The sequence below is a fragment of the Cavia porcellus genome, unplaced genomic scaffold (genome assembly GCF_034190915.1).
Source record: "Cavia porcellus strain 051 isolate PalLab524CR breed Dunkin Hartley unplaced genomic scaffold, mCavPor4.1 scaffold_9, whole genome shotgun sequence".
Classification (NCBI taxonomy): Eukaryota; Metazoa; Chordata; class Mammalia; order Rodentia; family Caviidae; genus Cavia; species Cavia porcellus.
The window spans coordinates 34,890,012-34,909,482 of NW_026947492.1; the positions used below are offsets into that span (position 1 = coordinate 34,890,012).

Consider the following 19,471-nt stretch of genomic DNA (forward strand, 5'->3'; position numbering starts at 1 on the left):
GGTAGCAAGAAAAGGGTCATTGCTGTAACTATATCTGACCATCTGGTTCAAGAGCCTTTAGGAATGGCTTGCGGGAAGAAATTGGAAAGGTTCAGAGATCCTTGCTAAGAAAGTAAAGCTAGAAAATCTTAGGCTGACAGAAATCCTACAGGTAAAGATCAGACTCAGCAGGTTTCTGCTGGGAAGAAGGCTTGTATCATATGTTGGACTCTAGATGATATCTGTTACGCTTGGTAGACAATTTGTCTGAATTTTGCTCATGTTCAGAGATTTTGCCTGAGACTGAGATTAAAGGCAGCAGACTAATTAATCTGCCAGAAGAGGCAGCAGGGCTATTGTTGAGGACTTTTAATCAGATTTATGTTGAGAATCAAGAGTAAGGAACCCAGCAAAATGATTTAAAAGATTGTAAGTTTGTCTTTCAAAAGTTCCTTCACAACAATGCTTACCTTTAGCACTGTACCATAAGTACCTATATATTTGTTTTGATTTCCCCAGTAAACTTAGGCATGAGGCCATTTGTAACTCATCTTTGTAATTCAGGATATATTCATCTTAGGATCACATTCTTGACTCCAAATTACCTCTCTTACCTCATCACTTATACCTTTACCTTCTCTGAGGCTTATCTTCACTGTTCTACTTAAAGTCACAATCCAGTACATAGTCAGCTCCCTTAAGTTACTCTAATTTTCCTGTTTTACCTAGCACTATCACTTCCCAATATTCATGTCATACGACATTTATCATTAGGAGCTATTGGTGCATTCTGTGATAAAAATTCTACTAGGATAAAAATTTTTTCTCTTTTATTACTTTGTATCCCAAGAAGCTAGACCACTGTTGAGAACATAGAAGGTTGCTAATAACTATTTATCAACTGAACACAAGAATGATATTATTTTATTGTATGCAATAAATACACATTGTAACAGAATTATTGTAGCTACAAATATCATTATTAAAGTTGAAAATAGTGCAAAAATAGAGATATGTCAGGATGTGAATTTCCTGTTAGTTGAAATTCAGTGCATCAAAGATGAGCTTTCTGCTTTCTAAGATCAGGTGGAGGTCATCCAGCTCTAGTGCCACAGATCAATGAGGTAGCTAATGCCTAGGAAGCCTGTGAAACATGAACTATGTTCTAGTAGTTCTGCTCTGAACTGAAATATAAAGTATAAAATACATACCAGACCTCCAAGTGAAAGTAAATTATCATATTACCGTTTTATGCTAGTAGCATAAAGATGCATAAATGGTGATTTTTGATATATTAAACAAACAAAACATTTATTAAATTAAAATTATTTTTACCTACATTTCTGTGCTTTTTAAAAAAAATATGGCTTCTACCAACTTTAAATATGTGTTTAAGGAAAGAAATTTTTTAAAAACATGGCATTTATATCAATAATGAGACAAAGATGTCAGAATTCAGGCTTGAGTTGATTCTGGTCCTGGTTGTGCCCCACTCAATAACTTCCAGGTAGCAGGGAGCCACTGCGTATGAGCTGAAGCCTGCCTCAGAGATCCTAACCTAACTGTGCAGCCATGGAACTCTGTCTGAAACCTAGTAGACCCCCACCCAGCATCCCCAAACAACGTGGGACCTCTGGGTCATCACTCTGGCCCTGGCTGGACCCTGCCCAGCAACTTCTAGGTAGCAGAGAGCCACTGCATGTGAGCTGAAGCCTGCCACAGAGATCCATAAGTAACTCTGCAGCTGTGGAACTCTGCTTGGAACCTGGCAGGCCTCTGTCCAGCATCCTTGAACAATTCAGGATCTTTAGGTAGTCACTTGGGTCCTGATTGGGCTCTGCCAAGCATCCTCCAGGTTGCCAGCACCTACTGCTTGTGAGCTGAAACCAACCTCAGCAATCTCCACCTAGCTGTGCAGTGGCGGATCTTTGCTTAGAACCTGGTGGAGCCACACCCAGAGACCCCAAGAAGCCAGGGAACTTTGGTGTGCCACATGGCATGAGCTGAAAGCCTGCTTGGTATATCTCACATACCATTAAAGAAATCCCTTGTTCATGAATAGGAAGAACAAAATGGTGAAAATGGTCATTCTCCCTAAATTGTTAAACAGATTTTATGCAACCTAATCAAAGTGCCACTAGCATATCTCACAGATCTAGAGAAATCATTCCTAAAATTCATCTGGAATCAGAAAAGACCTAGAATAGCAAAGGCAATTCAGGACAACAAAGGCAAGGCAGGAAGAATCACAATCCTTGACTTAAAGTTATACTACAAAGCTACTGTGACAAAATTTGCATAGTATTGGAATAAAAACAGACCTGAAGAGCAATAGAATAGATCAGAAGATACAACTACAACTACAAATATGCTCAGCCACCTTACCTTTGACAAAGGGTCAACCAAGTGAGATGACAGTCTCTTTAATAAGTGGTGCTGAAAAAACTGGCTCTCCATATGCCAAAAACTAAAACTAGACCCATGCCTATCATCATGAACTAAACTAAAGTCAGAATGGATCAAAGGTCTAAATGTTAAACCAGAAACGCTAAATATACTGGAAGACAAAGTAGGTAGAAATCTTTAAAACATTGAGATCAGTAGAGAATTCATGAAAAAAAAAAATCAAACTGCAATGGAAATACTTTCCAGAATCAACAATTGGGATATTGTCTTATTAAAAAGTTTTTCATGTCAAAAGAAATCACCAACAGAGTGAAAAGAAAACCCATGAATTGGGAAAAAATCTTAGTCAACTGTCCCTTAGACAAAGGACTTCTATCTAGAACAGATCAAGAATCAAAAAAAAAAAAAAAAATCAGGTCCCTCAAATTCAAAGACCAATGCAAAAATGGGCATCTGAGATGAAAACATGGTTTTTAGCTGGAGAAATACAAATGCAAGTAAATACATGAAAAAACTGTTCAGCATCATTGGTCGTTAGAGAAATGCAAATTAACACCACATTGAGATTCCATCTCACTCCAGAAAGAACAGCCAAGATCAAGAAAACTAGCAATAACAAATGCTGGAGAGATTGTTGGGGGAAAAGGAACACTTCCACACTGTTGGTGGGAGTGCAGACTGGTGCAGATATTGTGAAAATCAGTGTGAAGGTTCCCCAAAACCCTGGGATTGGAGGTCTTGTTTGACCCAGCTATTCCACTTCTGGGCATATTCCCAGAAGAACTAAAAACATATCACAGTGATGTATGTGCACCTATGTTTATAGCAGCACAATTTGTAATAGCTAAATCTTGGAAACAACACTAATGTCCATCAACTGAGGATAAAAAAATTGTGGTATTTTTATACAATGAAATACTCCTCAGCTATAAAGAAAGACTGCATCGAGACTTTTATAAGTAAATGGATGCAACCTCAGACCATTCTCATAAGTGAAATAAATCAAACTCACATGTAAATACCATATCGTCTGCCTTGTGTAAGAAACTGAAAGAGTATATAAGTTAAAAATCTTCAATAAATAATATCAAAGGGTAAGAAAACTCCTCAAGGTGGAAAAATAACACAGGGAAAAAGAGAAAATAAAGAAGATAAATGAAACAAGATACAAATTCACACATATAACTTAAGATTAATAAGATGATTGTACCACTAATTCTATTAGTTCTTGGAACGAAACAGATAATATCCATAGGATTAGATCAATTTTGCATGACTATATCTGGTAATTTAAATAAGACTAATGAAGATAACTATGCAAAACAACAAAAATTGTTATGTTTTGAAAGTATATGAATATGCTTATGTATGCCTAGAACTTCACCTAAAGAGTTTACAAGAATTGATTTTAGTATGTGTGATAGTATGAACAACTACACTGAAGAAAATGAGACACCATGGTAGCCATTGATGATTTCCTATTATTTTGATTCAAAAGCCAATAATGCTTTTATTCTTGGTTTTGATTGGTTTTAGTCTGCTTTCAATTATTTGATTCCAATATGTATGAAGATATGGGCAGCTATTTTGAAGAAAATAAAAGACATTATGGTAGCCACTATTCATTTCCTGCTGTCTTTGTCTGAACTCCTGTGTTATTTGCATTGTTTTACTGTCTACTTCATTGTATTTTTTGTTTGCTTTGTTTTATTTTATTCTCTTTAAAATAAGAAAAAGACTTATAAAAAAGAATTTAGGTTTGACTAGCAGCAGAATAAACTACACTTGATTTGGTAAAGTCTCAAATGCCACAGTGTCACAAGAGAAAACCAGGTGATCTTCAAAGTTATAACCTGAGATAATGATAGGATGCCTATACAGGCATGTACTCAACATCAGAGGAAGGTTTGGAACAACGGTGAGTACAGATCCTAGCAGGTTGGCAAATTGTGATCAAGTAGCACATAATTGGAAATCCAGGTGTAAAGGAGACTTAGGAATCACTGAAGATAAAAGAAAAAACTCAGTTTTAGGAAGACTCCTACATGGGAAGTTGCAGTGAAGAAAAAAAGGAGGGCAACAGTTTGATCATACAGAATATTAGTAAAGAATGAAGTAAGTACTTCGATATTAGAAATGAGGGCCACAAAGAAGAAGGTCCATAGATCCTAATCACCGAGCTAAATGACCCAGGAAGTTTTGCATTTCCCCATCCCTATGTAGAGTACTGACCCCAAAGTTATGGGTGAGTCAATGGCAGTGTAGGACAGAAGTGAGCTGGGTGTCTAAAAGTCATTATATCAACTCTTATAACCTAACCAGACTTCAGTCATGCCACTTGGATGAAAGACTGAGCTCTTTCACACTGTACCATGAAGCAGAATTATAGGAGTTTGTTGGAATACTACCAGCACTGGGGTAAATCCATTACTTGTTGAGAAGTTTGAGGATATAAAGGGAGGAGAACTGTAAACCTCACAAATACAAGGAGCATAACAAATAACAAAACCACATGGTCACTGCTTCCTTTCTTATTACTCATTTACCTCCTGCACCTCCACTAATCCCATATCTGCTTTCTTTAAGGTTACCAGTGACCTCCCTGTTTCTGAATCCAGTGTCCCTTTTCCACTTCTCATCTTTCCTGGGAATAGTGGGAACTTAATAAATACCTGGTGGATGAAAGAATCCAGGCACCACAGTCTACCTAGAATTTTGTGACTACAGACTTTCCCTCTGCCTAGAACACTTTTTCCTTTCCCCCTCTCTGGTTATCTGCTGAGACATCTTCAGGGAAGAATTTTCTGACTATCCAAAGTAAGCCAAACCCTAAGTTCTAAAAAAATTCTTGTACTGTATTTTCTCAAGGACACATGGATAGTCATTACTGATTACTACTTGAGTAGTCATTAATGTCAGCTCTTCTACTTCTGGGCATATTCCCAGAAGAACTGAAAACATATCACAGTGATGTATGTGCACACATGTTTATAGCAGCACAATTTGTAATAGCTAAATCTTGGAAACAACACAAATGTCCATCAACTGAGGATAAAAAAAGTTGTCAGGGTCAACTCTACCCACAAGGCTGGGAACTCTACATGAGTTTGGGGGTACTTTTGTTGTTTGTTGTGCGGTTTTAAATGTTTAAATGTTTCAAATGACAAAGCCTGAATCATGGTAAAGACTTAATATCTATCTGATGAATAAATAAAAATAGTAACATTTTCCTTTTAGCCTACAGTTAATAAGTAAAAGATACTTGGTATCATAAATAAGTCATTGCCATCAATTGGAATAAAACTCAAAATGTCACAGATGATCATATCATAGAATCACAGAATCCTGATCCAGAAAGCATTCTAAAGCTCTTGTGGTAATTCTCTCCATTTATTCATCTGTTTCTTCATCTATCTACTGTGGAGACATTTAGAGGGACTATGGCAGTGTAGCTTGGGCTGTGAAGTCAAACTGCCCAAATCTGAATAGTAGCTCTGCTGTTTGTTAAGCATGTGACATCGAGTGTGTTCATCTCTGCTTCTCCACCTACCAATAGGAATAAGTATATAGTGTCTACACTAAAAAGTTATAAGCCAGGTGTAATGATGCATGCGTCTAATCCCAGCACTCAGGAGGCTAGGGCAGGAAGATCACAGTGAGTTCCAGGCCACTAGGTTACACAGTTCAGGCCAGCCTGGACACAGGGAAACCTATCTCAAAATGAAAAACAGACAAAAACAACAAAAAAGTTGTACCCATAAAGTGCTTAAACATCACTGGATACACAGCAATGTATAATAAATAGTAGCAATACTCTTTATTACTATGATAAATACTGAAAATATATAAAGAAGACAATTTTTAACTTCAATAAGCTCAAAGACTAAGAAATTTAAAATCTAAGAATTTCAGATGTGGAGATAATTTACACACATGCTCTTCAAAGGAACTTAACCTTTCCTGGTAGGTAGGGCAAAAAAGCTTTGTTTATACAAATAGAGTCATAGTATTATTAATAATAATTGTAGAGATAGTTGATATGCCTATGATGGGTACAATTTACCTATAACTAAAACATGCTTACATTTTTTTCTCTGGATGGACAAGTCAAGCAGACACTCTTAGGCATATTTACAATTATAACAGATGCTACAATACTGCCTTTTTTCCACAAGTATTCTGTAACCTTACTTTTCACATTTCTTTATCTACTTTACATCTGTGTGTCCATTTTAGAACATAAGTAAATGATAAAATATATTTAAATAAAATGATAAATATATTTAAGTAAAATGATAAAATGATAAAATATCATGCATGAAATGCATGATATTTAAGTAAAATGATAAATATATTTAAGTAACATGCATGAAAGGATCAAGTGTAGCTTCTGGGCAAAAATATACAACCTGAATTTAACTATGAAAATAATCAGACAAACTTTATTACTGTCAATATTGTATGGAATTCATATAAAGCTTTATCTCTTCTAACTTTCCAGCATATAAATGTAAATAGGTATAGTACTACTATTGAGAAGCAAAGAACATATCTATGTCTATAGAAAATTATGGCATTAATTAATACAGAAATACATTACCAGGATGGTCAAATAAAATTAATTGCAAAATATTTCAAATTCACTGCCAACCCCATTATTCACAAAGGTATTTTCAATTGATTGTTTTGATTTAAAAATCTAGCTCTTTTTTTAAAAAACTGCAAAGGAGTCAGTATCCCCTCACTATAGCAGTTATTGTTGAAAGTCTAATTTCACCAGAATAGTAAACTTCTAAAAACAGGAAACACTGCAATATTCCTCATTATAAATACCTATCTACATATTTCAGTTCCTACCACAGAAATAAGAATTACAAATTGTTATGGAGCCCATGAAAGTCCACTTGTTGTTGAATTTTGTTTCACATTAAAGCAGTTTGTTTCTCTAGTCCTTCAGTTAGGCACCTCCAATTCCTAGTTTCACTTTGAGTCTTCCTTTTGAAACTTCATTTGAGCTGTCTTCTACCCAAACAATTTCCACTGTTCACTTCAGATGTTGAGTCTCATTGATGAAGATGACAACCAGCTTAATGAAATATAAGACACAAAGAAATAAGGCAAAAAAGAAAATTACTAAGTGTTGCAATTATTAAAAGGAACTAACATTAGTGGGCCATGGAAAAATGATTTTTGAGATGAAAATCTTAAATTTGGAAATAGCTCTCAACATAACTTTAATTCCTTCTGAACTATTCTCCTCTAGGTCTTCTATAAGATGGTGAATAAAAGTGTTGACAAGAATTACATTTTATTTTGAAAATCAAATTTCAAGTGCAAACACTTAAAAGCCTACCAAAGCAAGGGCAATTATTTTGGAAATATGCTCTAAAGGTAAGAATACTATTTTTAAAACAGTAAACTTTTTAAAAATCCTGATATATTTTATAAAAGTGAAAGAAAGACAGTATAGAGTTAGGTATAATAGTATATTAGATAGTGTTTAGTGTCACACATCATCTATCTTGTTGATCATGTAGGTAGGTAGAAGGCTACAGAGTAACTACTATTTGTGACATTAACCTTAACAGAGCTGCTCTGATTGGGCAGGAAGAGACCCCCTCCTCTTGGGACAGAAAGAATGGTCTCCCTGGATGTGAAAAGTTTTTCCTTGGACCTAAGTTATGCTAATAATTTTCTATCACAGTTTAATTTCAATAGTCCATTCAAAGAGAATGACAAGCACTGAGCATATAATGTTACAATTTAAAAAATAGTTGGTTTTTCTGCATATTAAAAAGTTAATTTTTCTTAATCATATCAATGTCATACATAATTTCTAATACTTACAGGTCAGTACATCTATCTGTGAATGAAAACCTTTCCAGACAGGGTTAAGCAACACATACAATTTAGTTGGAATAAGATCAGTGCAAAATAATTCTTCTTACTTTGTTTTGGCAGTGATTCACTTTTATTTCAAAATTTGATACTAGAGGAAAACAGATGTCTAGTGAGATTGTACTTTGAACAGGAAAACAAAAGAATTTAATATATGATGCTTTAGAAGGTTCTAGTAGTAGAGTTCAACAGGAAAGGAACACTTTTGGTTCTCCTTCCAAATTTACTCTTCACTTCTAGTGACCTATAACACAGAGCTTTCTGCTAATAAATATTTCCGAGGACTTTACCTGACAAGTATGTTATCCAAAGCTAGAAAAGATCATACAGATTTCCCAGTCAGTTGTTTGATGCCTGAAGAGCCACATAGAAAACGGAAATGACTAGAATGGAGTATGGGCATGGGGTCAGTGATGGGATGGCGGGAAGTGGAGGAGTGGGGGTCCCATTTGAAAAGCATCCAAAACAAACAGGAAAAAAAAAGTTTCAACAGCAGGGAAAAGTCTAAGAAAACAGGGATGCAGGCTGAGTATCAGTTTGCCCTCTCTATGACCTTTTCTTTTTAAGAACAGAATATATTTACTGAGATAAAGAAAGCTTGTGTCTGACACAGAGACAGAACCCGTCCTGAGTGGGTTGCCCTCTCTGACCTTTTTATGCTTTCAATGCAGATTTTCTTTCTTTCTTCTGAGACAATCAGCTAAAACTTGATTGTACTTCACAACCTATAATTATTGAGAAAAGCTGTTTTGTACTTTTTAAATTCCTTTTTTTTGCGCTTCTACCTACCCAGCATCTAACAAAGTCCTGAGCACATTTTGCATTCAGCAAGTGAATGAATTTAGCTTTGAATGATGATTTCCTCAGAGCATCGACTCTGGATCAAAGCTCATTTCTGTCTGGCTGTGAATTCATCTTTCAGAACCTTACTTCTTTTTCCTTATATGTTCTCAGTCTTTTTTATTTCTGTAGGCTCTTTTCCTTTACGCTATACCCATTTTAAAGTTTTTTTGTTTAACAAAAGTAAAATAAAACTTTTCCTTGGCCTTGTAGTTATGATTCTCTTCTCAAAACTCTGAGGGGAATTTGTCAGTGTTTCTTTACTTGTACAATAGATGTTCAATGTCTGCTGTGTAGGTGGCCCTCTGTTAAATTCTGGTAAAGTAGGAACTCCTCTCATGGAGTCTTTCTCCTAGCAGGGACAATTTAACAAAGAGGAACAATGAGTTGTTTTCACAGGAGGCACAGAGAGCTAAGGGGAGCATTCCCCACACAGGGTTACCTGCCATTCATTCCTCATCCCACCGCCCCATCACCCTGTTTCTGTAAACTGACAGTACAAATTCAAAAGAGTAATGTGGCCAAAAGGAAGACTTTTTCTGAATAATTTCCATACATTTGATATCAATTTGGTGTGGAGATATGTGGATATACACATGATATGAATGTGGTGCTGTTGTGTTTGGGTAACAGTTTGTCCTCCATCTTTAAGTAGGGGAACTACACAGAGCAAGATCCAGGAAAAGAGCAGAGAAGTGGGCTCCTGAAACTCACAGAGGGTGGAGAACTTTCTTTTGAATACTTCTCTTTTCTCCATTCCTTTAGGTCCCTGCCCCAAGGCAGCCCTGTAACAGTGACAACAATTGTAACTGGTACAGATAAGGAGGGTGGTGTCTTAGTTCATGCAGACCATTGTATAAAAAATTCCTCAGACAGGGTAATGAGCAAACGACAGAAATTTATGTCTCCCAAGTATGAAGGCTGAGAAGTCTGAGATCAGCACCAGAATTGCAGTGTTTGCTAAAGACCTATTTCCAGTTTCACAGATAGCATTTTCCAGCTCTGTTCTCACTTGATGGAATGAGTAAAAATCTTTCTGGGGCTCCTTTATAAGGACACTAAACCTGTTCAAGAGGACTTTGCTTTCATGCCCAAATCATCTTCCAGAGGCTCCACCTCCTCATATTATCACTTGGGTGATGAGGTTTCAGTATATCAATTCTCAAGGGTACACAAACATTTAGACCATAGCACAGAGAAAACTCCTCTGATCAGAGAGCTGTGATCCAGAAGAATGAACATGTGCCTTGTAGTTTGGGGACAGTGTGCACATGCAAAGGATGGGGTCACTAAATCTACAGCCTAAAATCTACAGCCAGAGAGCTACAGTGATAAAGTTAGAGAATTGATGAGTATTGTACAGAAGAAATCATGGAAAAAGTGGGAATTAGGAAAAGGACTCTATAGAGTTGTTTAAGGACTCCTGAGCTTAACCTGGAAGAATACATACATAACATACCAAAGACAATAAAAAGAGAAGTATGTGATAGGGTAACTCCCTAATCCCAGCCTGTTTGTATATGGGCCAGAGTCAAGAAGCACTACAAAAACATTTTACATGGAACTGACATTGAAACACAATAGAAAACAAGCTGTCAAAACTTGCAGCCTAATGCCGACCAAAATTATGATCTTCCAAAGAACTTTTGAAAGGCCATATACTTAATATAAAATAGTCAAATCAAGCATAATGTTTTAAGTGTATGAAAAGCAACAACTGGTCAATTATGAGAAACAGAAAAGGAACAGAGGCCACATCTATAGATATCACAGTCGTGTAACAACACTGTATTTTAAAAATAGGAAAAGAATGTGAAAAAAAATCCTATAACAAAAAAGAATGACCGGAGAGTTTTGTAATTAGTCAGATGAAAATTGTAAACCAACACTTACAATATTAAGGAAGCAATTACTATTCTGAAGGAAAATCATAAAGAGAAATACAAGAACTCAGACACAAGGTGGCCAATAAACAGTGGGTTACAGTGGGGACAAGAACTTGAAGAATTTTAGTGGATGAATGGAAGAAAAAATTTCAGAATTCAAAACTAAATCTGAAAAAAAATAAATTTTAAAAAACCCTGGATAAACTGGGCCTGGTGGTGCAGGCCTGTGGTCCCACCATTCTGGCAGGCTAAGACAGGAGAATTTCAATTTTGAGCCTACCTGGGCAACTAAGCAACTCAGTGAGATCCTGTCTGGAAAAATACAAGAGGTTTTGTGATGCAGATCAGTACAAAGACCCTGGGTTCAATCCAGAGTACCACTCTCAAGTAAGTAAATAAACTTTAATAAAATGATACAATTTAAGTTCATAATCAACAAAAAACTGTTGAAACAGTAAGTTTGCAAATACTTAGCTAAATATATTACATTTGGATATAAACTAGGAATAGCTATAGATCTCATAACCTCAGAGCAGCAGTAACAAAACCCCGCAGGAATTTCAACCAAAGAAAATGATCTTTTTAAAACAAATATGATAGAACACATGGAAAACCTATTTATTCAAACTACTGTTTTTTAAACAATTAACATTAGAAATAAATTTCAAATAGTCAAACTATATAAAAAAACTATAGATGGAAAGGCATGCTTTTTTATTGATTAAAGATTTGAAATTTTATCAAGATTTCTTCCTCAATCAACTTCCAAAGTAAGTATTTATTATATATTAATTGATATAAAATTAATTATTAATTATCATAATTCCAATTAAATATCAGCAATCTTTCTTATAGAGCTAGGTAAGTTCATAATAAAAAAAAGATGTAAACATAGTAAAATGGCAGGGGAAGAGTTTTGTGGAGGATTTGGTTTCAGATGATATTTAATCATAACACAAAGTGTCTATAATTAAAACGGTGTGGGGCTAAAATAGGAATAGAAAGACAAATGTAATAGAAGTAAAAAATAAACAAATTACATACAGAAGTCTAGTACATAATAGAAGTGGTTGGCAAAACCATTGGGCATAAGGATGGATTTTATAATTAATAATGCTGGATCAATTGGAAATTGGGAAAGATAAACTTAGATCTAAATCTCATAGAATAATAACAAGCTCCAAATGAATTAGAGATCTAATGTTTTTTTTTTTAAGTATTACATTACTACTAGCAAAATCAGGTAAATTTCTTTATAATTTTAGTACATCAAAATCTTAAATTCTGGAAGTAATTTTAAAACTTGGTAAATTTGAACTACACAATAATTTTGGCAGATGGAACTGGGGCTCGAACTCGGCACTTCACATGTGTTGAGCAAGCATTCTATCACTGAATTATATCGCTATCCCACAAACTTTTAAAAGCTAATTTTCATAAGAAATGCCATTAGGAAATTTAGAATACAAACAGCAGAAAGATATTCATGCAATATGTCAAAATTTATAGCATTTTTAACGCACAAGAAACTTTTTGAAAAAAAATAAAAAATATAAAATGGACAAAGGACATGAATTCGCAACTTAAAATAATAGCTGCTATGTTAATGTTCTAAAAACCCTATGGATAAAACTTAATCACCAAGGGTGGGAATCAAGCAGTTTATTCACCCACCCTCTTGGTAAGCACCCCAGTGTGGGCCAGCCCTACAGAGAACGACCATGGTAGGACTCAAGCAGCTTATTCACTTGCCCTCTTGGTAAACGCCCACAGAGTGGGCCAGGAAAAGAACCATTACCTGTGAGCCTACTGCCACTGGGCTGAAAATCCTGCACCCTTCCCCCTCCATAGCTACTGGAGATAGATGTCTCAGCATCTCTTGGGAGGATGACCATATGCAGTATAGCAAATATGGGGGATTTCCTTCTATCTTCTGTTTGAAGGCAAAGGTTGTTATCATTGTTTTGTTTTGTTTCTTTTGCTATATTCAGTACTCTCAATTGGTTTTATAATGTTCTATTTTTGGTTTGATTTTGCTATACCTAATGGACTGGACAACTATTGTGAAGCTAAGGAGATATACCATAGTATCTATTACTACAATCCCAGTATCCTACTGTGAAATTCTGTGCCAATTTCACAGCATTGTCTCAGTTGGCTTTGTTCAGTGTTGTGCTGTTGCATTTTTACTACTTTAAAAATAAATTTTTTTAAAATACAAAATACCTTAATCACCAAGAAATTGGACAAAATATTTAAACAGAGTAAAACAAAGCAAACTGAGAACATATGTTCACAACCATATTTCAAATGAATAACATAATCATATTGGAGAGAAAATGAACAAATCTAAACTAATTTATAAGCACAGTATTTAATTCTCTTTTCAGGAAAAGCAAGTATAATCTAAAAATTTTGTAACCATGGTACCATTGAAACAGTCTTAATTATTTTACCATCTTTTGAACACAATCTCCCACATCCACATTTTAAAAGAGGAGATGTTTGTTTTGGTTCATGGTTTCAATCTATGGTTGGCTGTCTCTAAGGCAGAAATAGGATGGCTGAGGGGCCTGAAAGAGAAAAGGTGTTCATCCCATGACAGTCAGGAAACAGAGAGCGAGGGGAGAGATGTGGAGGAAGACACTCTTCCACAGTTCCTCCCCAGTGACTCACTCCTGTGGTCCCACCTCTTCACAATACATTTAGCTTTGAACTCATGAGTGGATACACCGGTAAGGTAGCTCCATGATCCAATTACCCTATGAAAGCCTCAATTTTGAACACATGAGGCCATCGAGGCATTTTAGATCTAGACCACAGTACAGTTTTCAAATTATTTCAGGCATAATGGAGTAAAGGCTTTAGAGTTGGAAACCAGTATTTTCACTATTGAAGGAGAGAGCATGAACTGAATTGGGGAAGGCAAAGAAATCTCTCTGTGACTCCATTTGGAATATCATAAGAAATTTTGATGTTCAATACTTTCATAGTTAATTAGACTGTATAAAACTATATATATATACAAATATAGATCTTACATATATAACTGAATGCACACACACTTCTAAACTCCACCTGCTGGAAAGGCCTGCAAGCAAAGATGATATCCCAGTGGCAAATGAATGCAATCAGTGCTTGATTTTTGTTTCATAATTGCATTATTCATTAAATTCAACCAAATTTCCTGAGGGGGGAAAAGTGGATGATTCAACAACTAGGAAAGGAAATGAAAAATTATTTTAGTTCATATAGTTATCATAAAGAAAGTTTTTTTTTTTAAATTGTTTCAAGCAAAGACAATGTGAAGGGACACCCACTAGCCAAATCAAGAACAATTTAAGCACTACATTAAGGACAGTACTGAAAAATAAAAAATGGAAATTTGGAAGAATAAGAATCTATGAATCAATTTTGATAATGAATAGGGACAAAAAAGAGGGAGGGAGGGGAGGAGGGAGAAAAAGAGAGTACAAAGGAAAAAAGCAGAAAGCTTTTCCTTATAGAAGTATGTTAATAAAAGTAAATTAATTAGAGTAAGGAAATCCAAATTATTTAGCTATAATATTAAAAACTAGAAGGGAAAAACAGTAACTATGCAGTAAATCAGTATCAGCAATGAAAGGCAAATGGGCTGTGTGCCTCCAAAGTGATAGTCTCAGAATATAGTGTCTCTAATACAATGTTACAACCAGGAATGCTTAAATCTAACCATAAGAAAATATCAAGCTAAAGAAGCATAAGAATTATTTTATTTTTATGATGCCCTGTATATTTCACAATGTCAAAGTCATCAAATACTTTGATAAAGGAGCTATTCCAGAGTACAGAAGACTAAAGGGACATAATAACGAAATATAATACATTGTCCTGATGTAGAGGTAAAATGCTATAAGGAATACTATTTATTAGAGTGACAAAATTAGAAATATTGTAAGTATTGTATCAATGTTAAGTTTCCTGAAAGTGATAATCATACTATGTTTATGTAAGAGAATATACTTTTTCTTATTAAATGACAACTGGAACACTTCAGGGTAAAACTACAGTTTGTGCAACTTACTCTTGAATGGTTCAGAGAAGAATTTCTATTTATTTATAGTCATAGATGCATATATATGATAGGTAAAATTACATTGAACAAACAATAAAGCAAACAGTATAAAGCTTTGAAAATTCTGAGTAAAAAGTATGCAGAAATTCTATACCCTTCTTGAAACTTTATGCAAGTTTTAAACTTTCTCTGAAGAAAATGATTTTTTTTAAACTTGAAGGAAAAAACCATATACCATGTGTAACTAGGTTGAATGATGTCCCTCTCCAAAGAGATAGTCAATTCCTAAACCCTTATACTTGTGGCTTTGATTTTATTTAGAAAGATGATTTTTGCAAATGTAATAAGAATCTTGACATAAATCATACTGGATTAAGTTGGGTGCTAAGTCTAATGAACCACGGTGTCATTAAGAAGAAAAAGACACAAGTGGCCAGGAGCTGCCTGTGCTCTGTGTTGCAAGCCGAAAGCCCACACAGCGATCTCCATCCAGCTGGGCAGCTTTAGCACATTGCTGGGAGTCTGGTAGTGCCCTGCCCAGTGTCCCTGACCACTGGAGGACCTTTGGGGATGTATCTTGGGGCCTCATTGGGGCCCATCTAGAGATCCTAAGGTGGCAGGAACCCCCTGGTAAAGCCTAATGACCTCCACTCAACTGGGGAAACATTCTGCAGTATGGACATAATATATTCTCAACCCAGGAAACAACTGAAAACTTGCATTCAGCTTTGCCAGGGAAATACAGGAAAATGACAAAATGAAAGAGCAAAATGCAATCTCAAACCTCCAGCCCATCCGAAACAAGTCTAAGAGATATGGTCATAGAAGAAAATGTAGCCATGCACCTGAAACTCCTGAAATGATAGCAACTGAAATAAAGAAACAATTCCAGGAATCTGAAAAGAAAATCAGATCAGAAATAATCTCCAGGTAAAAGAAGAAATGATAAACGTAATAAAAGAAATGATGAACACATCTAAAGAAGACATAGCTAGAAAAATTGAGGGTCACTGCAAAAAGGTGGAAACCCTGAATAAACATTATAAGAAACAGAATGCATGAAACAGATTCAAAGAGATATCCAAGACATCAAAAATTCCATCGAAAGTTGGCAAAACCACCTCACTAAAAATGAAGATAGGCTTTCAGACCTTGAAGAAAAGGTTGCAGCTAGTGATCAGGAAAGGAAAGATCTTTTAAAAATAACAAGGAATCAGGAAATAACAATTCAATAGTTGCAAGATGATGCAAAGAAAAACAACATAAGATTGATAGGGCTAAATGAAGAAGAAGGTAACAACACAAATGATATCAAAAGACTATTTAGAGGGGCTGGGGATTTAGCTCAGCGGCATAAGCGCCTGCCTTGTAAGCAGGCAGTCGTGAGTTCAATCCCTGGTACCAATAAAAAGGAAAAAGGCCAAAAAAAAAAAAAAAAAAAAAAAAAGACTATTTAGAGGAGTAATAGCCAAAAATTTCTCAAACATGGGAATGGAAACTGACACACAAATAAGTGAACCATACAGAATACAGAATTCTAAATAGCTATAACCAAAATAAATCTATACCCAGACATACAATAATCAATGCCCCAGACATTCAACATAAGAACAGAGTATTAGAAGCTGTTAGGAAAAAAAGAGACAGATTGCCTATAAAAGAGAGCCCATCAGAATCACAGCAGACTTCTCAACTCCAACAAGGAAGTCAAGAAGAGCATGGAGTGAAGCATTTCAGATCCTAAAGGAAAACAACTTCCAACCAGAGTGATGTACCCTGCAAAACTGTTCTTCAAAATTGATAGACAAATAAGATACTTCCATGACAAAGAACAGTTGAAGAACTTCATGACCACCAAACCAACCCTGCAAAGAATATTGAAAGGTATTCTAGATAGACTTAAAAATAATTACTTCAAATGCCAATAGGAAAAAAATCACTAAGCAAGACAAACAATTAAACAGAGAGGAAAGATAAAGAAAAAAACAGCAGAAAGATAAAATGACAAAAATAAATCAATATATATCAGTTATAACCACTAATGTAAATGGCCTCAATACACCCATTAAAAGAAACAGACTGGCAGAATGGATCAAGAAACAACATCCAACCACATACTACATATAAGAAACCATCTAACCCAAAAGGAAATTCAGAGACTGAAAGTCAAAGGATGGAAAACAATATTTCATGCAACAGGAAACCCCCGAAAAAGCAGGGGTAGCTCCACAGCTTGCAGACAATGTGAATTTCAAACCAAGAATGATCAGAAGAGATAAAGAAGGTCACTACATATTAGTTAGGGGAAAACTTCAAGAGGAAGAGATAACAATCCTAAAAAAATATATATATATATGTATATATCAATTATGGAAGCAATCAGCTATGTAAAGCAAATATTAACAGGAATGAGAAATCAAATAAACAATAACACAAGTATAATGGGGGATCTTAAAACCCACTGACACAAAGAGACAGATCAACTAGACAGAAAATCAGCGAAGAAATAACAAAATTGAATCAAAAAAATGGACTTAGTGGACATGTACAGAGGGTTCCACCAAACAACATCAGACTACACATTCTTCTCAGCTTCACATGGGAAATTCTCTAAAATAAAGCCTATGCTAACACATAGAATGTGCTTAAGTGAATACAAAAGAATTGAAGTTATCCCATGCATGTTATCTTATCATAGTGCCATGAAACTAGAAATTAATGACAAAAGAAACTGCAAAAGCTCCACAAACACATGGATATTAAATAATACACTCCTGAGCAATTAGGGGTAAGGAGGAAATTAAAAAAGAAATTAAACAATATCTGCAAGCAAATGGAAACACAAATACAACTTACCAGAACCTGTGGGATGCAATGAAAGTAGTCCTCAGAGGGAAATTTATTGTGGTGAATTCCCACATCAGGAAAACAGAATGAATACAAATAAACAACTTGATGCTACACCTCAGACATCTAGCAAAAGAAGAGAAAGTGAAGCCCAAAGCCAAAAGAAGGCAGGACATTATAAAGATCAGAGTAGAAATCAATCCAATAGAGACTAAGAAAACAATGCAAAGAATTAACAAATCAAATAGTTGGTTCTTTGAAAGAATAAGTCAAATCAATAAGCCCCTAGTCAACCTTATTAAAAAAAGGAAAGAAAAAATTCAAATTCAGGTAATGAGGAATGAAAAGGGTGAAATCACTACAGACCCTGTGGAAATACAGGACATCAACAATACTCACTTTAAAAACCTCTACTATCATAAATTTGATAACATAGAAGAAATAGACAGAATCCTAGAAACATGAATTAGCAAGGTTGGACCAATAGGATGTAAAACAGCTGAATAACCCAATTTCAATTAATGAAATTGAAAGTGTAATTAAAGCCTTACCAACAAAGAAAAGTCCAGGTGCTGATGGACTCATTGCAGAATTCTACAAGAAATTCAAAGAAGACTTAATGGCAACACTACTCAAACTCATCAATGAAATTGAAAGGAAAGTAATTCTCTCTAATTCTAGGAAGCAAGTTATTACCCTAATACCCAAATATGAGAGGTCCAACCAAAAAAAGAGAGAACTATAGGCCAAACTCCCTAATGAACATAGATGCAAAAATTGTCCAATAAAATATTGGCAAACAGAATGCAGCAAATCACTAAGAAGATTATACAACACGACCAAGTAGGATTCATCCCAGGAATGCAGGCACCATTGAACATATGCAAATCAATAAATGTAATCTATCATATCAATAGAGTCAAGGATAAGAATCACATGATCATCTCAATAGATGCAGAAAAGCTTTTGATAAGGTCCAACACACATTCATAAGAACCTTCCAGAAAAATGGAATAGTCTTTACCTCAATATGATTTTAAAAAGTATCTATGATAAAACAATAGCCAGCACCATATTAAATGGTCAGAAACTGAAAGCTTTTACTGTAAATTCAGGAATAAGACAAAAATATGCATTATCACCACTCCTATTCAAGACAGTGCTGGAAATACTAGCCAGAGCAATCAGATAACAGAGAGAAATAAAAAGAATATGGATAAGAAAAGAAGAAGTTAAATTATAATTATTTGAAAATGACATGATATTCTACATAGAAGATTCCCAAAACTCCACTGAAAGACTTCTAGGTATAGTGACTAATTTCAGTAATGTAGCTGGATACAAAATCAACACTCAAAAATGAATAGCATTCCTATACAAAAACAACAAACTCACTGAGAGGCAAATAAGGTAAGTCACACCCTTCACAATAGCATCCAAAAAAATGAAGCACTTTGGAATCAATCTAACAAAAGAATTAAAACATTTATTCAGGGAAAATTATAATACCCTGAAAAAAGAAATTGAGGAGGATCTCAGAAAAAGGAAAGACATTCCCTGT

The 19,471-nt window shown here is 35.0% G+C and overlaps 1 long non-coding RNA gene across 2 annotated transcripts in view; it reads right to left on the minus strand.

The window, feature by feature from the left end:
* Positions 1-6,176: 6,176 nt before the first annotated feature.
* LOC134477665 (uncharacterized) overlaps positions 6,177-19,471 on the minus strand; it is a 37,678-nt gene continuing 24,383 nt past the window's right edge. For both annotated transcript variants that reach the window (XR_010049770.1, XR_010049769.1), the window contains exon 2: positions 6,177-7,471. This is a non-coding gene — a long non-coding RNA (uncharacterized LOC134477665). The remainder of the gene's footprint in view (positions 7,472-19,471) is intronic.